Raw genomic sequence first — 19,129 nt, forward strand, 5'->3', positions numbered from 1 at the left:
CCAGCTAACACAACCAACTCATGGAAATGTTGTATATTGCAGAGCTCTGATGATGGGAAATGTCACATTTCCCCACAGCAGGCTCAAGGCAGCTCAGCAATCAATTTAAATAATTTAAAATCATTAGAATCAGCTCTTGCTTGAGGATACCCAGGACAGGAGCTACCTGTCTCAAGTACGCCCAGCTCGCAGAAACCAGTGATTGAAATATGATTGCAGTGAACAGACATGTTGGCACTCTGGAATCAGATCTCACTCGCCCTTGAGCTGAGTTTGGCCAGAGATTTGCTCCCTTGTGCATGTTTACTTCACAGGCTATGAAGTGTGGGGACTGCATCTCCCCGTGGGTTTGCTGAGCTGCTTGCACAGTGGGGCTCAGACCCTGCATCATACCCTCTCAGGGGACTATTTAATCATTCATTGCCTTGCTCAGGAGCTCACCCTGCACAGCCCATGCAGAGGATGGGAGGGAAAGAAGGGCACCTAATTTTCCAGGGATTTCAGTAGGAAGTGGGCTGAGTCACTAGCTCAAACCCTGCATAGGAGCACTGTGGCCAGAGTGGAGCATCAGAAATTATTAAAGAGCTGAGTTGTGCAGCGGAGGGAGCCAGAGAAGAAGGACAAAAAGACGTGAGCCCACAGGCAGGGAAAGAGAAGGAATACACACCCCGGTACCGACTGAACCGATCTTCTCTGCAGCAAGCTGGGATAATGCAGGCGCGATCCACAGAAACTGACAGAGGCTTGGTGCCGCAGGGAATCTCAGGGAGCTGTGGTGTTGGGTGAGCAGCTCTGAAGGCCAGAAGTCATGATGAGTTTGTCCACTTCAGCTGACTAGAGGACCATTCCACACACCTGTATTGACTGAGCGCTTCCTTCCAGGAACGACACTGTTCTCCATCCTCCTTTGTCCTCTGGAAAAGGGTGGTGGGAAGTGCTAAAAAAGATGTGTGTGTCCCCTGCTCAAGGCCTTTGCCTGTTTGCTTCCGAGAAGAGACTGCAGCACTGTTTCACTTTCATTAGACCTGGGCACTTTGGAAGAAAGGAACAGGTGGGGGAGAAACGCTGAACAAGTGCCAAGAATTTAAGGTTAAATATTTACTCTGCAGACCAGAGACTCAACAATGGGGTGAGCTGCTGGGCTGAGCTGGGCCAGGGCAGCTAGGAGGAGAAAGTTTTTGGCACCTGATCCAGCCCCAGAAATGGGGTGGCATCTGGCTGTGGGGGGGTTCAAAAGTAGCCCCAGTGCTGCCATGTGAGAACAGCTGCAACTCACCCCTTTCTGCCCCATTTCCAGAGGTCACAGGTGGCCTGGTTACAGTAATGATTGCCATGTGTGGGTGAGGGACAGGGAGTGCTGTGTCTTGTGGTTATATACTTATATATTCACCTCCCCGCTCCATGCTTTGCCCTGGGGACACTTATTTCCATGGAGATTCTGGCCCTGGATCCCTCCATTTCTGGGGTATTTGTGCCCTTTGTAGGGAGCTCAAAGCAAAGGAGGAAAAAAAGGGATCTGGAAAGTTTACATGACAACAGGCACTTGGCTTGTCTCTGAATGATATAAGCAATTGAACCCTGGGGAGCATCTGGTGCCCAGAAAACTGTGAGCCAGGATGTCTGACTGGGCACACTGGGCAGTCTGAGGTGGCCAAGACCCTGGTGTAAAGCAAGAGGACTACATCAGGAAGTGCCACCATACCATGAAAAACATTCACTTGCTTTAGAAGCCTGCCAGAAGGTGACCTGTCATTGTGATAGGGGAGATCAGAGGGTTTAGCGGGGGACTGATGCAATAAAGTTCTGTGGCATTTGGACTTTGTGCTGCACAGAGCACAACAGAGAGGTTCATAACTTCCCTATGGCTAGGAGATACTTTGTATCCAGGTAATGGAAAGTGTGGGGGGTGGGAATAATTAAGACCAACTGAAAAAGAAGGAGCAACAGTGCAGACAGGTGGGAAAATACCCTGATGGCGAGATGGGACTGGGCAAATCGTCATTTAGGTCTGGGTGTTGCAGGTGGTGTCCTGCCTAAAGCCTCCCTCAGCCAGCTGGCCCAGTGATGAACTTTTTGCTCTTCAAAGCCATGTTTAAGCTAGAGACCATCCTGCAATGCAGGGGAAAACCATGAGTAAGGCTTCTACTGCTCTGGCAGGGTGACGGTGGAGACAAAGGGAGGGACTCAGGCACACACTGAGGTGTGGAAAGCCCCTTCAGACACAAAGTCCAACTAAACTTCTTTCCATCCTGGTCAGTAATTCCCTCCTCTGCCTCACAGGCTTGCTGCTGCTGAGGTGTAGCCAGAGCAGGAGCAAGTCCAATGTAGATGGGGTCTGATCTGGACCTCCATGGGAGCTGCCAGCTACCCCAAAACACAGCCAGTACCAGTGCCGCTGGGGTGCTAATAAACAAAGTCCCAGGGGAGCTATGCACCCCACAGTTGAGTCACCTCTCTCCCCACTGCCCCTTCTAGTACTCTCTCCCAACACCAGCTCTCATGGATCCCATCTGCTTCTGGAAATGCCATCAGGGCAATGGTGACTTCAGGAGTCTGGCCCCATAAGGCCATGAGAATTAAAAAATCTGCTATTTTGTGCAGTTGCTTACCATCTCCCTTCAATTTTGCTAGAAGGCCATAACCCTCAAGCTAGTTGTGAGGGTTAATTTTCTTTAAAAAGGAAACCTGAGGGTCTCCTACTCCAGGAGAGGGCTTTAAAGAAAAACAAAACAAAACAAAACACTGCCTGTGATGAAGTTCGATAAAATACTATAATACATCTATCCCTGCCTACTCTCCATAGCACCCACAGAGAAAAGCGTTCAAGAATCCTGGTCCTTCACACGCCACCTTTAACAGCCCTGCAGTATCAAGTATGTTTTCTCAGCAGTACCACAGTGGAGCTGGTCAGTATTCAGAGAGTTTTGCACTAAAAAGCTCATGGTCTTTAGTGTCGTGGGTACCTGGTGGACACCATTCTGTCCCCAGTGAGCTGTGGGCCCCCCCAAGCCAGCCCTGCCAAGCATCAGAGGCCCACAGTGCTCCTCCTTTACCTCCAGGAATGTGCAGCCCTGTGATGAAAAACTCACCAGCATGCTCTTAATTTGAAGCAAATGAGTGAACTGGAGAGAAAAGCCAATCCTTGCAGTAGGTGGCCTCCAACTGTTTTTCCCCAGCAATGCTTTGGATTGTCTCCTGCTCAGCCTTTGCTAATCCGCCCACTGAGGCAGCAACAGCCTCACAGCATCCTGGCTGAGCTGTGCGGCTGTTCATGCGGTGCTCCCTGCCGTTGTTCCTGCCATGCTCTGTACGGTTGTTCAGCCCTGCTGTCACTGGGAACACATGCTCCTGAAAAGATCTGGCCATCTGGAGGAAGCACCATGAAATTACCTTCCACCCAGCAGCACCAGCTTGATTGTCTTTTGAATCTCCAGGCACAGTCATGAGAACAGATTAATCACTCTCTGGGGATTTGAATATTGATGCTCTCAGCCTGAGCTAGCAGCAGGCTAGTGGACAAGTTGATCTTGGACCTTCCCACCAGGATCACCAAAACAGGGAGGAGAAAACAGAAAAGGAGGCAAAAATGTGATGATTAATCACAAGTAAGAGGTGAAAGCATCAGTGCCTCAGAGCTGTGTTCAGGTGTTTCTTGGCAAATGGCTGCTGCAATACAGTAGCAAATTTTTGCAAGCTACATTCACAGAATCACAAAATGTTAAGGGTTGGAAGGGACCTCCAGAGACCATTGAGTCTAACCTTCCTGTCAAAGCAGGATCATCTAGGGCAGGCTGCACAGGAATGCATCCAGATGTGTTTTGAAAGTCTTCTTAGAAGGAAACTCCACAAGCTCTCTGGGCAGCATTTTCCGGTGCTCCATCACACTTACCATAAAGAAGTGGCTCCTTGTGTTGAGGTGGATCTTCCTGTGTTCCAGCTCATACCCATTGTTTCTTGTCTTCTCACTGAGCACCACCAAAAAGAGACCATCACCTTCACCCATGTCTCAGACACTTACAGAAGTTGATAAGATCCCCTCTCAGCCTTCTAAAGACTGAACAGCCCCAGTTCTCTCAGTCTTTGTTCATGAGAGATGTTCATGTCCTGCAATCATCTTTGTAGCTCTCCTTTGGACTCTCCAGCAGATCTCTGTCTCTCTTGAACAGGGGAGCCCAAAATTTAATGAAATTCAATGAGAAATTTGCAGCCTGGCTTTAAAGGAAAATCAGACTTGTACTCCACAACTTGGATGTGTGACCTCAGTTCCTTTTTCTGGCTCTAATGTCATCATGCAGCAGTGTCAAAGGGTTTTCTCTGTCTTTTTAGGATTAGTTCAATTACTGATAGAAATTAGTGGCAAGGAGTTGCTGATATCCAGATGCCAGGCTGATGGGGATGCAGAGCTGCTGGCCTAAAGTAAGGATTAAAGAATGATGTACAATCTTCCTGTCCCTAAAGACCTGGATTTTTCTGGAAGTGTTGGCAGAGCCAGGGTAAAACTAGGGTGGAATGGAGGCTTCTTGCCTCTCAGACTTTCGAGCATGCATGGCTTTCCTTGCACTGTATGAAAAAGCGACAACTTCAGGGCCTTAGGGGTTTCCACGGCGACCCAGCCTTATTATGTATTCATTATGCTCAGTTTGTGAGAAAAGGGATTCTGCTTTTTCCTTTGTTGCAACAAATTCATCCTCAAGTCCAGAATGTTTTCTCCTGGTTGCCATGGCCATGGCTTGAGGTGAGGAGAAAGTTCTTCACAGAGAGAGTTGTTAGCCATTGGCATGAGCTGCCCAGGGAGGTAGTGGAGTCACCATCCCTGAAGGTGTTCAAAAAGGGGTTGGACATGGCACTTGAAGCCATGGTTTAGTAGTCATGAGGTCTTGAGTGACAGGGTGGGCTTGGTGATCTTTGAGGTCTTTTCCAACCTTACTGATTCGATGATTCTATGATATGCTCTTGCACAGCTGCCACTCACTCCAAGAATGGGATAGCCCCAGCTTGCCCACCTCTGGGGCCCATTCCGTTGCAGAGGATGTATATGTGGAGATGTCCCTGCTGGATCCTCATGCAGAATTGTTCACCGTGGCCTGCATGGGGCAGGACTCTTTCCAGCTTTTGCTGTGTTGATGCATACCAGCTTGCAGGTAGAGCCCTGAGTACATGGCATACTTCAGAAGCACACACAGGAACCCACTAAAATCAGCCTAAGCTGCAAAGACATGCTGGTTTACCCTTTCTTCCAGTGCAGTTCATACAAGAACTCAGGGGTGTAGCAGGGGTGAAATGTGAGTAACACTGCAACTGATCCACCTCAAAACAAAGTTTTTCCATTGGTGTTTATTAGAAGAGAAGGGTCTGGTCAGTGTGAAATGTCTGGTCATCTTAGTGCAGCTGAAAGTAAGGACTGACTAAAGCTGCAGGAGTCTCCCACACTTTGGTGCTTCTTGTGAAAGCAGGATTAATGTAATTCTTGTTACCCTTGATGAGCTTTGAGTCTTGCAGCAATGATGTCCTCCAGTGATATTCCTCCACACTTCTCCATGTGGCTTTTGCAAGGAGTTTTGTTAAGTTGTAGGTGCATAAAAATGGCTATAAATACGGTTGAAGTGGGATGGAGGAGATGCAGAAAATGCCACAGTCACACAGGGGGTCACATCAGCTTTTAAGAGTTCTAAAAACCAAGGACTTTGAAGAGAAATTGAACACATTGTGATTGTTTCAGTTAAGAGGGGCCACACATTTCAGCTATGGAGAGGGCTGTGGGAAAGAGGATGGGGATAACTTGCCCTTTGTCAGCAATGGGAAGTTTCTGCCTGTTGAAGCTGCACCACCTGAGATCTTCAGGATGGATTTGGACAACCATCTGTGAGCAATGGTTTAGGTGCAGGGTTCCTGTCCTGTCTGCCTTGCTGTCCTGTCTGCCTTGTGCAGGGGGAGATACCTCTCTGCCTGTGGCTAAGGAGAAGGCATTGTCCTCCTTTCTCCTACCCTCCCTGCCTCCCTCTGGGGCTGGGTTCCTTTCCCATTTCTTAGGCCCTCTTTTTGCTTGTCTTGCTGTTTCTTTGGCTTAATCTGGATTTAACTGAAATAGACAAAGCAGTATAACCTCCAGAGCAGGTTGCTGTGCCCTCTGCCTTAGTTTCTCTGTCTATGAAATGCAGGTATTCAGTTTGCCCTCTCTGAGAGGGTCAAATAGATGAGATATGCTGGTTGATCTCTTGCTATGAGAATATTTCAAGGGGTTTCTGATTTCCTTGGCCATGGTGGGAAGGACATGCACAGCCCAGATCTGCAGGGGTGTTGCTGGGCAGCAGCTCCCTAAAGCCCTGTATCCACTAACCTCTGTGAGGCTTTCACACTGCTGCTTTGCATGCTGACCCTTTTGAATATTTAGCTTGGAGTTTATTTGCTCTCTTTTCCCTTCTCTGTGTTTATTACTCTTGTTTATTGTCTTACTGTCTGTTTCTTTTCTTCCATGTAACACCTATGGGGCATAGCAAAAAGCTCCAGAGGTGCACTGCTCCATCATGGGGGTGAAGTGCAGGGGCAGGTCCCACAAACCACTCACAACCCCAAGTTTTTCACCATCTCAGACTTCCAGGAGGAAAAAACACTCCTGTGGCCATGGGGTCAGAGCTCTGATACACCTGCAGGAAGCCATGCTGGATCCCCACTTTTAGCCTCAGCATCCCAACTGGCATGGCCTTGACAGGTTGTGCTGCAATCTGCTGTGTTTCTGCAGGTTTCACTCACCCTGTGGTAGGCCTGAAGTCTCAGCCTGTGTGGGCAGAGGAGACCCTGGAGCTGCAATGATTTATTGCAGCGTAGAAGCTGGCCTGATATTTTTACCAGCATCATCAGTGATGGATGAGGCAAAGGCATGCTCTGAGGCTGGATCTGCCTGTGCAGCCATTGCCTCCTGAGGGCAGTTTGCAGTGAAAGGAGAAATATTGCTTCACCTGCAATGTTTTCCTTTTTGGTTTTAGGGGGTAGGGGATAGGTAGGGGAAAGTTGAGCACTAAGATGAAAAGTCTGCTATCAGGAAAGAAGCAGGCTGTGATTTGGAGGTTGGCTTTTGCAGGGGGAATGCTGGTTCCCAGGCTTGATTTGAAGCATTTGGAAGATAGATTTCTGCAAAGTACAATAATATTGCCTGGGAGAGGAGGGTGCTCCAGACTCAGGGATGGGTGTGTGATGATGTCTTACACTGTTTGTACACAGTCATGGGAGGGGACAACCGGGATTAGTAAATATTACTCTGGGAAACAAACATGTGAGTGCTCGTTTCAATGCAGGATGATGGGCCAGGAGGGCTTTCCATGAGAGCTGTTAGTGCCTTTGAAGGACAAGCATCAAAGTTTTCCATCCTTTCCTCTCAGAAAAGGTCTGAAATAGGCCTGTGTGAGTAGGATCTCTCACAATGGCTTTCTTCTTTCTTGGCATAACAAAAATGTTGAAGACTTTCAGCAGTGAGCATTAGCAAGACCAGGATGGAGCCCATCAGTTCAGCCCTAGGAGCAGACTTGAGATTGAAATGTCACAGCTCACTGACTTCACAAAGAAGCTGCTATCCTACCAAGCAGGATGTTATCAGCCCATTCATCACAGGAGCTGCCAAACCAGACCTCAAAGAGCAGAAGTACTTTGTGCATGACTGATCATGGATTATTTACATAATTGTGCCTCCACCCTCAACACTTTTCCAAAACATTAGGCTGACACCACGGCTCATCACCATGGGGTGACTCCATGGGATTCAGTGGGATGGAACCAGTGGTGTATCTGCAAAAGGGGGCTAACCCACTTGGTTTGGTGGAAAGGGAAAAGGCTCAGGCTAGCTCTTACCTGCACAACACAGTGAGTCTGTGGCTTTTTCCTATTGCCCACACGGCAATGCACCACAAAAGGGGATAGTAGCTTTTACTGAACATCTCAGAAGCAGCCTGAATATCCATCCTCTGGAAAGCTGAATTTTCCTTACCTTTGGTGTCTAGGAAAACCTTAAAGCTAGCACTTTATTTAAATAGGTATTTCTGTACCTTTTTTTTTTTCCCCTTTTTTTTTAATAAGTGCTTTTGAGGTTTCACAGAAGACGTTGTCACTGGAATCATTATATGTGTATAGAGATTATAATGACTCCATTTGAAGAGTTAGGCTCCGACAGTCAGCGCTTAATTGACATATCAATGACTCCATAAACCCTAAATCCATAAATCTACTGAAACTGCTCTAATCTATTGTGTCAATGACTGTCTGCAGAGGCTCATTGGTGTGGAGTTAATTTGCTCAATGCGCTGCTGCCACAAGGATAGGTGTTTGGTGACGGCAGAGGGGCCTTATTCATGAGAAGCAGACAAAGGTTTATAACCGAGCTGCGGTCAGGGCAAGCATCTGAACCCGGTCACTCTCTTTGGTTGATTTGCCCCAAACTCTTTAATGTATAATCATAGAATCATAGAATTGTTAGGGTTGGAAGGGACCTCAAGGATCATCTAGTTCCAACCCCCCTACCATGGACAGGGACACCTCCCACTATATCAGGTTGCCCAGAGCCACATCCAGCTTGGCCTTAAAAACCTGCAGGGATGAGGCTTCTACCACTTCCCTGGGCAAACCATTCCAGTGTCTCACCACCCACATGGTGAAGAATTTCTTCCTAACATCCAAACTGAATCTACCCATTTCTAATTTTTTCCCATTCCCCCAAGTCCTATCATTACCTGATACCTTTAAAGTCCCTCACCTGCCCCATTTCCCCCTTCTTTCCCATCAAACCCCAGAGCACCTGAGTTCTGTTTGACTCTCCTCCCACCCCAGGTGTGGCCACTTGGCCCTCCCCACCCACTCCCCTTTTAATCCCCACCAGGAAAGGCAGCAGCCCCAAGCTGAGCCCGTCTGGGCTGAGGGATCCTCCTCTCATCACTGGTGAGTGCCTATGGTGCACACTGGGTGATGGTGGTGGTGACAACAAAGGCCGGGGGGCCTGGTGGCCCCCCGGCTAGGTAGGAAGAGAGTTGATGGCTCCTCCAGAATCACAGAATCATAGAATTGTCAGGGTTGGAAGGGACTTCAAATGACTTAAAATATTTCTGTAATAGAATTAGCAGTCCTGTCTAGAGTTATACATTATAAACTTACCTAGAACAGTATCCCTGGATAACAGTCCTTAGGCTTTATGTACTGAGTCCACAGAAACAGCATGATAGTGAGCAGGACATTAGTAAAAGATATTCAAAGGCAAATATTTCACTGGTATCTGAATCCATTAAGTGAAATGCATTGGCCTCAGTGGTAGATAATAATGAGAGGATCATTAAGTCTTAAAAGCAAAAAGGCCATGAGGTAAGAACAAAGACAGACAGGTTTTGTTCTAGCTGTGGTTGGTGTAAGCACTGGTGTAATCAGTCCCAGCCTTGGAAGTCCTCAAAGGACAGGTCACTCTGTTAGGAGTCCTGCAACAAAGATACTGGAGGTTGTCAGACTCCTGAATCAAGTAACTTGATTTGGAAAGAAGTCTCTCTTTTCCAGCACCCACTGAAGCAGCTGAAATAGTTGAAACCACACACATATTTAAGGCAGAGAATCATGGAGACACAACCTGGGATTTCCCTTGAAAATCACAGAATTGTGGTGACTAGTGATTAATCTGACTTTCACAGTAATGCTCATCATTAACAGTGAGCTGTACAACACTTTGTGTATGTGGTGATGGTGACATGATTAGACCTTTCTGCAGGGTCTGCATCTGGCCAGTATGGAAATCATGATGTTGCTTTGTTCAGAGTGAACTGTTTAAGCCATAGCTTGTATTAAGCTCTGAAAACAGTCACTCACAAAGCTGAAAAACATCCAGCACATCTTCTGGTTGACCAGAGTGAATTTAATGATGCTATTTTAAATAATTCCTAGAGGTTTGTCCTTTATTTCACTAAATATGTAATCCCTGTGGAAAACTGGAGACCAGTAGAAAATGGTTCCAGAACCCCCATCCCAAAGCCACAGGAGCACAAGCAGCTGTCAAGGATGTCAGTGGGAACAACTCTTGCTCACACCCTAGCTGACCATCACCCTTGCAGTTAAGTAACTTGGGTGTGTAATTTGAGTATGCCCAAAGCACTCAGCCCTGAGAGCCATCTGTCAGTCCTGTTTTCCTGCAGCCCTTTCCAAAGGGATCGTTCACTACCATTTATTCCTTTGTCAGGCCAAAGGGATTTGTATAGCCCTGTTTTGAAACCTTTCAGTGTGCAGGGCTGTAATGGAGCGCTAATTACAGTAGTGTAACAAATGCTGCTGTACAAAGGCCATTTTCTTTTTTGTAGAGTTTCATTTGATTTGAAGTGGTGACAGGGACACAATGAATTGCTCACATATGCTGGTGGATTTTGCTCCTCCTCTCCAGGTGTGGTGGGTTGAAGATTCACCCCCAACATTAACTTTGCCAACTCTGTTGGAAGCAAACAAAGCTGTACTTACAAGCAAAATCTACGCTCTGCAATGGAATGCAATGACTATGTTCAAAATATTATACAGGTATTTATGCAAAGAACACAACACCAACACCACCCCCCTGCCCTGGGTCAAGAGACCAGGGAAGCCATTCCACTGCTTCCCCCTACCTCCCTGTCCCAAGGGAGAAAGGAGTGGAGAGAGAAGCAGTGGGTTAGACTTAGCCAAGGCCAGCCAAAGCACAGAGATGATCTCTCCTGAGTGAAGCAAAACAGTCAAGATCAGAAGAGAAAAGGGAAGAATTGTTATGGTACAGCTCATTTTATTCCAGACATTTATCCAATTAATTTGTTTAAAGTAATCTTTTGATTTGCTTTTCACACCCAATAGTAATTTATTTATGGTTTTGTAGTTTTCTGCTTGAAATCTGTAATTAAATTTTAAAGGCATAGCCTCAAACCACCACACCAGGGCTCTTGCAGAAGTGGGTGCAAAGACATGGTAAAGAGGCATGCACTCAAGCCTGCCAGAGCCATCACAGCTTCTGTCTACTCCAGCATCAAAAATCAGTAAGGCAGAACTGGACCTTGGGAGACAAAAGTCACTTTCTTTGAACTTGGAAAAAGTATTTACTTATCTCCATGTGCCACTGTGTCACTCCAGAGCATGCTGTAATTGTAACCTGTCCACATGCACTGAGACCAATGGTTGTGTTCATGCATGTGCACATATGTGAGTGACAGCAAAGGACAACAAGCCATCACGTCCCCTTTCACATCTTCTCTTCTCCCTTGCAGAGAACATGTCACACTCCTTTAATGTTCATCTCTGCTTCCTTTCTTCTGCAGTGCTCTAGTGCTGGTAGAAGTGAATTAAAGCACAAAATCATTATTCAGAGCATAAAATAAAAATGTTGAGAAACACTTTCCTCCTGTGTTTGAAAGTCAGCCTCTTACTTCCATTCTAGTAAATCTTGCAGAAATGGAAGCAAATCATGGTACCAGACTTAAGACTCTGCTTTTTTTCTCTGCCCTGTTAGAAGGAGATGAAATCCAGTACATGCAGAGGCAGGAGAGGGCAATGTAAAGATTTCAGAGGGCAACAGTTATCAGGGTACTTGTGCCCTGCCAACCTAGACCTTACTGCCGTCCTGGTCTTCACATGACTGCCAAGAGCAAAACCCAGCACCCTGCTTTTCACCTCTCTCTGCCAAGGTGGGGCCAAGTGTCAGGGTGGTGCAGCCATGACTCCGTCCCTGTGATCACAGAAAACTCCTCTGAGTGATCCCTCTGTGGTTTGTGCAGCACCAAACACACCATGGCACAACCGAGGCTGAGCAATCCACATTTTGCACTACCAAACCTTGCCCACCTTTCTTCCTTTTTGTCAGCAGTTGTGGTTTTATTTGCTCTAACACCATTGGCACAGTTTTGAGGGAGGATGTGACATGCTCTACAAGCCACTGCATAGTCTTGACATGCAGAAAAATTCAGTTCGCTTCTGTCATGGATTGAGTTGAATCTACTGCTGTTATTCATACCATGCTGCAGTCATGCCAGCTTCAAAAAATGAAAGTCATAACTGGAGCAAAGTATTATGGGGCTTGAAGTTCAGATTGCAGCATGGTAGGCTTCCTGTTCCAGTTGCTGCTTCTGGTTTGCAGGTTCTTGGATGTTGGCTCTTTTCTACAGGCATAGCAGCAGAACAGGTGGGAGTTGGGTTTTGGGTTTCTGTTTTATACTGTGGGTTTTTTCACTGTATTTCACTGTGCTGCTTCTGCATTGTATTATTAGATTAATTAAATCATTAGTTAAGGTAACTAAGGTTATTATGGTATGTTACATTAAGCTCTTATCTCTTTATCTCAACCTTGAGGGGTGTGTGTGTGTGACTTTCCCCCTCACTTCTGTGTTGGGGGAGCAGGTAGGTTAGCCCTTATGCTAAACCACTTCCCTCCTAGAACAAAGTCAAAGTTGTCACTGTTGAGCTCAGGATGTGGTGGAAAGCCTGGCACTAGTTAGAAATGAGGGAGATGGATGAAGCTCTCGGTGCTGTGTCTATGCAGCCTGCTTCAGCTGCGCCATTGTAGAACTGGGCTTTCCAGGGAGTATTACTTCTGCCTGGAGACTGTGCCCTCTGCAGACAGCCCCTCACTTTCCAGTTGTGCCTGTGCCCTCAACAAGCACATTGCTGTAGCCACAGCACCAACATCAGCCCCAGGGACTTGGTTCCTACCTGGAAGCCTGGGACCCTTGCTACTTCTGAATGCCACCAGTACTGGGTGGTTTTCCCACTGCCACTGCAGGAAAGAAATAACTTGGGGGGAGTGGGGGGGAAGGGAAAAACAAAAGACCACAAATTTGGAGTCAGCAGATGGGAGCTTTCTGCTTGTTTCTATGAAGCCCCATGTGAGGCCCCAGCTCCTTGTGGCTGTCACTATCATCCCTTCCCAGAGGGACTTTTTCCCCTTCTTCCCTTAGGGAAGCATCAGCTCCCTCCTCGGCATGCAGCTGCTTCAAAGCCTTGTCCCATGCAAGGAGCAGTGCTGCAGAGCTCTGCCATAGCCACGTGGATGGATGCCTTGGAGTTTAGCAATCCCAGAAGGAGCTCCGCTACCAACAGCAGGCTGGTACTACACCATGGGGCATCCCTCCTGCCTGATTTCCCAGGCTAACAGCCATGCCAAGCAATCTGTGGCTGAGGGGGAAATCAATATTTGACTCAACTAAATTTTATATTTTTCAGGGTTTTTTTTAAGTGTTTTGCACAAATTTTGCCTGATCTTGCCTGCCCCTCTGCCTGTTTTGCTTTTAGCTATCTTTGGGTAGAACTGGATGGCAAGAGGTGGCAGCTTGGATTCCTCTTTGGTGTCCCCTGTCATACAAGTACACCTTGGCCAGCCAGACCCTCTGCTAGATATGTACAAGGTCACCTAGCCAGAAGGGGATGCGCAGCCTTGCACCAGGGACTGCTTTGCTGGTGCTGTAAAGCAGAGGAATCTCTGAAAGGGAGGCTGGCACCTTCCTCCTGGGTCAGTGTCTGTCAGGCATGCTGGAACCATGCGGTACCAGTATGAGTCAGCTTTGGCTCTTTATTATGCAGAAATTTGTATTTTAGGCCATTTCTAGCAATTCTCTCCAAAAGCAAACATAAATGTGTTTGAATTAGCAAAAGCCCAGGGGTGTTCCTCCAGTTTTCCATGTTATTTACTTTCTAATCTGACATTCGAGAGATGTTTTCTTGGAAGGGGAGAGTAGGGATGGGAGAAGATGATGCTAAAGTATATAAATCCCTCCTCTCTACGATTGCAAAATAGCAGTGGGACTGAAAAAAACCACATTTTAAATCCAAACATAAATGTCTTTCCCAGCCTACTAAAAAAATCAGAGGATGAACAATGAAGGCAAATTTGTATTGCTTCTGCAGCTATCACACATTTTGTCTTCTGCATTTTAATTTTCTCCCTGGTTTCATCTGCTAAACTGACACTGAAAAACATTTGGCCTTGTGGTGATTATCTCTGCACCACATCACAGAGGACTGTCAGTCATCTCCTCTACTTTGACCTATTAAATACTTATGTTTAATATATTATTGACTTTTATCAGATTGAAAGACTATAACCAACAAGTCTTTTCAATTTTCCCTGTTAAATGTCTCGGGGTTTTTTTCAGCATCATACTCTGAAATGCAATTCACCTTCTGCTCAAGCTGTGATTGTGGGCTCCAACTTATTCAGTGCAAGTGCAGTTCAGCTTCAGATTTACTACACCCTGCATCACGCTGTACAACCCACCATGCTCTGGCTCTGCACCAAGATGAAAACACCCCCCCCCCCAAGTTGTGATTCAGGTCATTATGTGCAAACCGGTAATTGCACTGGTGTAATTTCTTGAATCACAGCCTCCAATCTCTCCAACCTTTCAGCATTACTGATACATGGTGATAGTCCTCATTCCTGTGAGCAACATCACCAGCATCTAAAGATTGCTTCTGCTTGAGCTTGATACTTCTGAACTATTTCTTATATCTGGAGTGGAGCAGGTGCTGTGAAGTTGATGTGGATTTATCTCATGCCCACCAGCCTTGGTGGGAGCAGAGTTGTTGGTCACTGGGCACTTTTGAGAAATCCCTTTAGTCAGGCTTTCACATCTTGTGGGGTCCAGTAGTAACAGGAAAGATCAAATAGGTGTGTGAAATCTGACCACAAAAGGCTGTGTCAGCATCCATTGCATAACCTTAGAATCACACTAATCGTTCATGTTTACCTGCTGCGTTGTCTGTGAACAAATGAGGAGCACCTCTGGATGGCCTATGTCACTATGCTGGACCACATTTGAATACAATAGTCAATAGCCAAGATTGTTAAATAAGATAAAAAGCAGAACTTGGCCTTGGATGTTGACCAGGACAAACTAATGCATCCTGTTTGGTGCTGGCTGTAGCCAGCTACCAATTCACAACTCCTATCACATCCTTGAACTTAACTGACCAGGGATGTGAAAAAATAAGCCTAGTAAACTGATGCAAGGTGAGTTGTCAAAGAACATTTCCTTGGTGTAAAGGCCTGTGGCAAATAATTCTGGTTCTCATGGAGGTTTTAAAGAACATAAGGAGTGAAATTAGTTCAAGTATCTGTGCTTTTCCTTCTTAGGAGGCAGAGCTGGCTCTGTTGTGGTGAATGTAAACCTTGGACTCAAGTGTCTTCATACAATAAAAGATATAAATGGTAACTGGTGTCCTCCTACCCACATTTGCTGCAGGAACAGCAGATGTCCAGACACTCTCAGCCCACCTTGGTGCGCAGCTCAATGACCCCTGTCTTCCATACCTGCCTTCTGCAGCTGCATAGCCTCTGCCAGGCATTTTCTCCCCATCGCTGCTACGTGTCTTCCAAACAAACAACAATGTTGACACAACCAACCGTTGCTGTATGGGCACAAGTGGCTCCTGTGCCAATCCAGCTGAGTGCTGTGCCAAGGACTCCTGGCTGTGCCAGGAGGCAGTGCCAGGCAGGACTGCTTTTAAATGAATGCACTTATTTTTATACAGACTTTCAAGAGTCTTGTTGCTCCTCAAAACACCAACCCAACACAGGTTCCCAAAGTGGTGTAAGAAGTTGGTGGTTTCATTTTCTTCTGAATCTCTTCCCCACAGCCCCTCACTTTTCATATGTCCTACATCACTGGATTTTCCACAGGAGTGGCTGCAGCACCTGCACTTCTTGGTCCCAGATGGATTTTAGTCCCAAGTCAGAAAGCAAAATGCACTAAATTTAGAGCTTTCTGCTCTGCCTCCAGCAATGTTTGGCACAGCAGCTCTGACAATCAAAGGCTTTCTTATCCTCATGCTGAACTGGTGCTTATCTGAAATTGTTACAGGTATGGACTAACTCCCAGCACCATGCTGGTAGCACCCACATCTGCTCCCCTGGAGGGTCAGGTCCACGCTCTGCAAGGGGGCCCTAGATGTGATGGATAAAGGGCAGCACTGAGTGGGGAAAGAGACAAGAATATAATTTTGTGGAGGAAAACAAGTAAAGACATAAGAGAAAAAAAACTAGCAGGAACAAAAATCTTCCCAGTAGAGGACAGGACAGATGGAAAGATGGGAGAGAAACAGTGAACAAAGAAATAAGTGCAGGGAGGGAAGTCAAGAAGAGATTGAGGGAAGGCTGTGCAGTCATTTGGCACCAGCTCTTTGCATTAGTTTCCTGAAAATTGTGCAAAGCGGGGGCAGAGAGCTGTGGATTACTGATGTGTAGCACCACAATATTGTGGCCTGGCCACTAAATTACCATTCAGTGAGTCTCTTGGCTTAGCCTCGCTGCTGTTATGAGAAGGAAAGGGATGTATGCTGAAAAACGGATCTATGGGGAAGAAGGTTGAGACTAGAAATTCCATTATATTCTTGGCACTTTGACATTTTTCCTCCCCTTTTGTGAGATCTCAAGGGAGCACTGCCTACTCTTGCAATAATAATAATAATAAAAAAAAGGTAGCATATGAGTTGGCATGGTAACTTCATCTACTAAGTAACTAACACATAGGATTTGCTCCTTGCTCTAGAATAATAATGTCAACAGCCCCCAGGAAGATGCTTTCTTGTGACTGACTACCTATTGCCAACTGGATTTCGTGCTTCACTCACACTTGGTGACCTTGGTGATACTCACTGTGGTGATACTCACTGCAGTGCAGGAACAGATCTGTGCTACTCCGACACCAGGGTACACATTTACTGTCTTAGTCCACCTCATGTCCAGTGGTTTGCATGTAATTACTGTTATTTTTTTGGAGGGTTTTGAAAGGTCTTTAGAACTGAGAAGGTCTGATAACTGAGCAAATTAGTTCTCCTGTGCCCATGGTGGGAACATTGTGCTGCTGCCCAGCATAGCCAGGGACCCTAGGAACTCCTGCATGCTTCCCCACACACAGGTATTTGCCAGTAGGCTCTGCCACTCCTGCTAAGCCTCTCTGGGCAGGACAGAGAACCTTAGAATGGTACTGGCCAAATGATGTTCCCTTTTGTGTCTGCAAACGGGGTATGTGCACTACTACCTTGGAGTGGAGAGGTGGGGAGAACTCAGTGTTTAGGAAACAGGGACAATGAAGGAGACAGAAGAAGTGGAAGCTGCTTTTTGCCGTATTCAAAATACAGAGGGAAACAAAAACTGATGCTTTATTTTGCCCATGTATATGGCTGGGGAGTATCTGTATGGTTGAACTCCAAGCATCTGCTCCTCCTCTTCGGGCTGGAACTCCAGGGCAAACAAATACAAAATGCACAGGGCAAACAAACAAGGCTGCCTGTGAGAAGGAAGAATGGCATCTCCCAGCTCAAAAAAGAGTTGCTTCTCTGCTCTCTGTATTTTCATGAACCTGCATATGTGTTTCATTCTGGGACTGGTGAAGTAACTGTGACCATCCTGATCCAGGAGCTGGTGAGTTGCAGCTGTCCTCAACAGGAACCAAAGAGGAAAGAGAAAGAACTGGAGATCATCCAGAAAAAGCTTTGCATTCTGTGGCATGGCTGCTTCTAGGAGGTGTCTTCTCTTTTCATTTCTTATTTTAGATTCCTGCATCCCTCAGTCCTTCCTTTACACAGGTCCCACATAGTTTATTTTGGTCTCAAAGAACAGACACTGTCATGCTGGTGTAAATTTGATTTGGATCAGAGCTGCTTGTATTAAAAGAGCATAAATTTGACAATAGCAGTCTGATCATAGACCCGTTTAGCTGAGCACCCTGTCTCTGAAAGTAAGAAGAAAACAGACACATCAGATACTCCTCCAGCCTCCAACCATTTTCAGCTCAGGGGCTTCCTGTGCTAAACGTGATTTGCAGCATGCATTTAGCCAACACTCAGCAGGCTCCTTTCCAGGACCTTCTCCAGCTTCCTCTTGAATGCATGCAAACTTCTAGCATCCAAAACATCATGCAGCAAGGAGTCCCATACAGCCACCTGCTCTATGAAAACCCGCTGTTTTTAAAAGGTTTTTTGCTTGTTTTGAAGCTGAGCTTCTTTCTGAAGCAGACTTCACTTTCTGCTCCTGAGTCCTGTGCTAGAAGAGACAGAAGATGTTTCCTTTAATGTACAGGAGGAAATTATTTTGAGAGAAAACTTTTAATTCCTGTGTGCCTTTAAAAGTGAGTTATGCTGCTTTAAGGGTACTCATTTTAATTCAGTGTAGCTAAGCAGTACCAAACAGATCACATACCAGCCCTTTGTGTTATCCACAGCTTCTGCAGGCTACATCCTTCTCTAAATGAACAAAACTGTGAAAAAAGAGAAGCCATAGGATACTCAAAGACATTCTGGGCAGGAGTTTGTCCAGTTCCTCAGACACACCACCTGCTACAAGGGAAGATACATCTTCCTGCACTCCTTCCTGCAGTCCAGACTACCACTGCCTTAACACAACTACATCTTACTGATGGTGTGCGGCCTTTGCAATCCAAAGAGCATGAGTGAGTTTTAAATGAGTAAACTCCACTCCTGATAGTAGTGTCCAGCAGCTGATCCCATTAGGCTCCAGTAGCCTTGAGCCACTGTGACTCAGAAATACTCTTCAGTGCAAATCTCTTCCCTATAGAGGTCACTTTATCTTTTTTTTGTTGTTTGGTTTGGTTTGGGTTTTTTGTCTGTACTGGAGAAACAGGCTAGCAGAAAGCAAAAGCAGCTACTGCACAACCTTTTTCCTTTCTTCATCCAGTCTGTGAAGAAAGTTTGAAATAAGCAATGTTCCCTGAGAGCTGCTTCAGGGTTTCTAGATGTGCTTTGTAAATCCATGGTGATCAGGCTCTATTTGCAGCCTTGCATGGGTTTCAAACCTTCTAACATTTGGCTCATCCCCAGAAGTGTTTGTAAGGTACTCCTGTCTCCTGGTATCCTGCCATCACCCCACTGAGGAACACACATAAAGCAGGAGCAAGGGACCAGCAGCAGTGGTGTGGGAAATAGGGGGCAACTTTCAGGCACTGTCCACAGCGAGGTGGGTTTGGCCTCCTTGAGAAAAATGTGGGCTTGAAAAGGAGGGATGGAAAGTGTGTTCTGTGTTTCATTTGTGAAGATCACATAGTAATGCAAGGGGGAAAAATCGTGACTCATGTACATCACGGTCCCTCTTCCTGCCACTTGTGAGCACTTCTTGGTGCTTCGGTGCTGGGGCTCAGTATGTCACTGC

This window comes from Dryobates pubescens, chromosome 5 (genome assembly GCF_014839835.1).
Source record: "Dryobates pubescens isolate bDryPub1 chromosome 5, bDryPub1.pri, whole genome shotgun sequence".
NCBI lineage: Eukaryota > Metazoa > Chordata > Aves > Piciformes > Picidae > Dryobates > Dryobates pubescens.